The sequence below is a fragment of the Ricinus communis genome, chromosome 8 (assembly GCF_019578655.1).
Source record: "Ricinus communis isolate WT05 ecotype wild-type chromosome 8, ASM1957865v1, whole genome shotgun sequence".
Lineage (NCBI taxonomy): Eukaryota > Viridiplantae > Streptophyta > Magnoliopsida > Malpighiales > Euphorbiaceae > Ricinus > Ricinus communis.
In genome coordinates, this window is record NC_063263.1 from 17,859,305 (window position 1) to 17,863,076 (window position 3,772).

Here is a 3,772-nt window from a genome sequence, read left to right on the forward strand (position 1 = left end):
GGGTCCATAGCTCAGTGGTAGAGCATTTGACTGCAGATCAAGAGGTCACCGGTTCGAACCCGGTTGGGCCCTGCTCTTATATCTTTTTGGTATTTTTTTCAGTTATTTGTTCAAAAATTTAGCTGAAGGGCATATTTATGCCATGGACCAACAATTAGGGGTAAAAATGCATTTTCTCCCTAATAAAAACTCATGTCAAATGATGATCCATGGCTCCTCTACGTTAAAAAAAATATAAATTTTTCTGTAATTTCTTCACAGTTTTAGCTTTGGCCCCTCCAAGAATTTTGAATTTCTGTATAGACTATATATTGTCCTTGTCATAATTTTAGGCCTAATTACCAAGTAGATCATGATCTTTGGAACTTTTAACAAAATTATCCAATTCTTTAAAAGAAAATCATATCATTATTTTCAAATGTTTAACATAAACACTTTTCATGGGAATTATTTAAATTTTCATGGTGACAGCACTGCCGTGCAGCATTGACTATATATTAAAAAAATAATTGAGTCAGCAAAGTGATTACGCACTCATCCAATCTCAGTGAAACAGTACGCTTAATAACAAAAATAGAGATGAAAGTATTTTTGACAAAGATCCTTCTACCTCTTTCTTAAAGTTTTTCATCCTTCCTATTTCTTAATGTTTTCATTTTTTTTATTTTAAGTAATAAAAATAAATTATTACTGGTACTCGTATGCCCTTTATTGACCTCGCCAACTGTTACAAAGTTCTTTCTTTTCTCAATCCATCAGAGCAAAAACACATTCAACTCAATACCAAGTGTTATTTTAGTACTAGCCAGTGGATCGCAAATGGATTGCAAAATGGGTATTTTTTCAACTAGTTCTATTCTCACTCTTGTCTTACCAACAATTTCTGAAGAACCACTTAGCTACAAGTCTCATCTTCCCGCTTTTCTAATTAAGAAAGACAACAATCATCTCTATGATTACTTCAACTTCTCTATCAGATCTCTACTTGACGAAGCTGAGGAAATAAGCATTTTCAAAGATGAAGCTTGTCCCAATATTCTTTTTGTCACATGCTTTAACAACTTTGGTAGCATGAAAATATTCTTCCCCAACATATTGAAGTGGATCGACATGCTTCGAGGCTAAGGCCTCTACTCTACACACAAATAACTACCATTCAGACTCACCCAAATTTCTTGTTCCAATACCTGTACCTACCCAAAGAATGCAAAAAACCAGATCTATTATATGCAACCCTCTATTTGATTCAAATGACGATATCAGACTCACCCAAATTTCTTGTTCGAAGACCTATACCCACCCAATGAATGTAATAAACCATATCTATTATATGCAGTCCCAAGCCTCATGCCATAAAATATATCAAATCCTAAGTAATGAATTCCGTGAAAAGATTTTGGGATGAAGTTAAATGGGATTATAACTTGTAAACATTGAATTGCAGAAAAAATATATTAGGTTTCATGGCAATGAGGGTTAGGATGGTAGCAAAAAAAAGAAGGAAAATTGGTCTAATATGATTTAATGATTCTCAAGTTTTGATTATTTGATTATTCGATCTCCTGATTTCTAATTTTTTTTTCAAAACCTTAAAACTCAAATTAAGAAAGTGAAGAACTTTTAGAAGAATAGAAGATTGATCCCATATTTGAATTGAATTTACCATATTTTTGTAATCAAAATGCAACGTTCTTATCAAGTGGGTGAGTGAGCAAGTCTCTTGACGACTCACTTTAATTTTAATAAAAGAAACACAGTCACTGTCCTATGTTAACATCTACACCCTGAAAATTTAAATAATCTTGCTAGAAAGTGTTTTTGTTAAAAAGATTGAAAGAAATAGTCTGATTTTTCAAAATTTGAAAGAATTGGATAATTTTATTAGAAACACAAAATGTAAAGATTTATTTGGTAATTAAACTTATAAATTTATATATAATGTGAAAACTAACTTTGATTGTCTTAGAGCATCTTCAATAAATCAATTTAATGCGGCATTACTCTCATATAATATTTTTAAGTCTATGACCAAGGCTGAGTTGAAAGAGAGCTTAAGCTAAAAGTAGTAGGGATTATTTTTATGTCATGTAAAGATATAAATATTAATTGTCTTAAAATTTTAAATTTACAAAAAACCATATCATAACAAATTTACTGAAAAAGATTTATGATTAGTATTGTTAAGATTAATAGATTTAGTTTTTTAATAATTAAGTATATTTTAATAGGAAGTATTATAAAGAATAGCGGTATAGGTATAAAATTTATATAGGTATAGAAGTCTAAAATATTATAAAAAATTGCAACAAATAACTAAATCAGAGTAAAGATCAAAATTTTAAAAAGAATTTGAGCATCATTTTGATGCTTTAAGTCATGCTTCAAGATTTGTTTACTTTTACTCTTTGCGCATATAGTAATTGATTATAGAGAATAATAATTCATAATTTATTTTAAATTTTTTTTATCATAGGAGTAGATAAATAATAATAATTCTATAATAATTTTTTTTTAATATAGTTGACAATGCTAAATTAAAATTAATTTTAAGCATAAATGCATCAGTCTATTTTATACAAATTATATTAAAATTTAAATGAATATTTAATTTTTAAAATATTTGATCAATTTTTCACTCACACAATATTTATTTTTATATTAAACTTGGTAATTAGTTTATTTTATATTATATGGACAATCACGAGTTCGACTCTTAATATTAAATCAAATTTTAGAACCTTAATTTTATTGGAATTTTCAATTATTAAATATAATTATATGTATTACATATTCATTCTATTTATGGTGCATACTTGTACCAATTATAATTTAATTTAAAATTATTCTTATAAATAATAATTATCACCACAATTTTTATATATAATTAACCTTTTAGAATTACTATACAAATTAAGAAAGAGAAAAGAAATGTTAAGAAGCATTAATTATTATTTTAATATAATTTAAATTTATTATGTTTACGGTGCATACTTGGACCAATCATAATTTAATTTAAAATTATTTTTATAAGAACATAATTATCACCACAATTTTTATATATAACTAACCTCTTAATATTACTATTAAAAATTAAGAAATAGAAAAAAATATTAGTAAGTACTAATTATTATTTTAATATAATATAAATATTTATTTTATGTTTTTATTTGATAATTTGATTAAAATATTAAATATAAAATTAGATGAATTAAAATCAGAGTTGGTACAAATTATAACTGGATTTAAATTATGAACACGTCAATCAATTTTTAAATATTATATTAATTTATTATACAAGAAACTTTATTTCTATTTTAGAATTAGTAGTTATTTTATTTTTAATTACGTGAACAATATTGGATACTGGATTCAAGATGACGCCAAAATTTTTATTTTTATTTTAAAATTAGTAATTATTTTATTTTTAATTACATAAACAATAACAAGTCCAGTATTGATATTCACTTAGATAGCACGTGAGTAAAAGATTAGTATTTTAAAATGCATAATAAGACATAATATAAAAGTATATTAACTATAATTTTTTTGAAGAATATTATAAGTTTAATTTAGTATTAGTATATTAGAATGCATGATAATAAGTAATATAAAATATATTTATTATAGTTTTATTTAGTAAAATGACATAAGGATATTGATGTCTATTATAATTATATTCAATAAAATTACATAAAATGTATGAAAAATAATTTTGGTGTTTATTATAATTATATCAAAAAAAATTACAAAAGAAGCATGAAACAAAATCTTT

At 24.9% G+C, this 3,772-nt stretch overlaps 1 non-coding gene across 1 annotated transcript; it reads left to right on the forward strand.

Annotated features, from left to right (window-relative positions):
- TRNAC-GCA lies at positions 1 to 72 on the forward strand. Its single transcript has one exon. It is a non-coding gene; the product is annotated as a tRNA-Cys (tRNA).
- Positions 73 to 3,772: the final 3,700 nt, after the last annotated feature.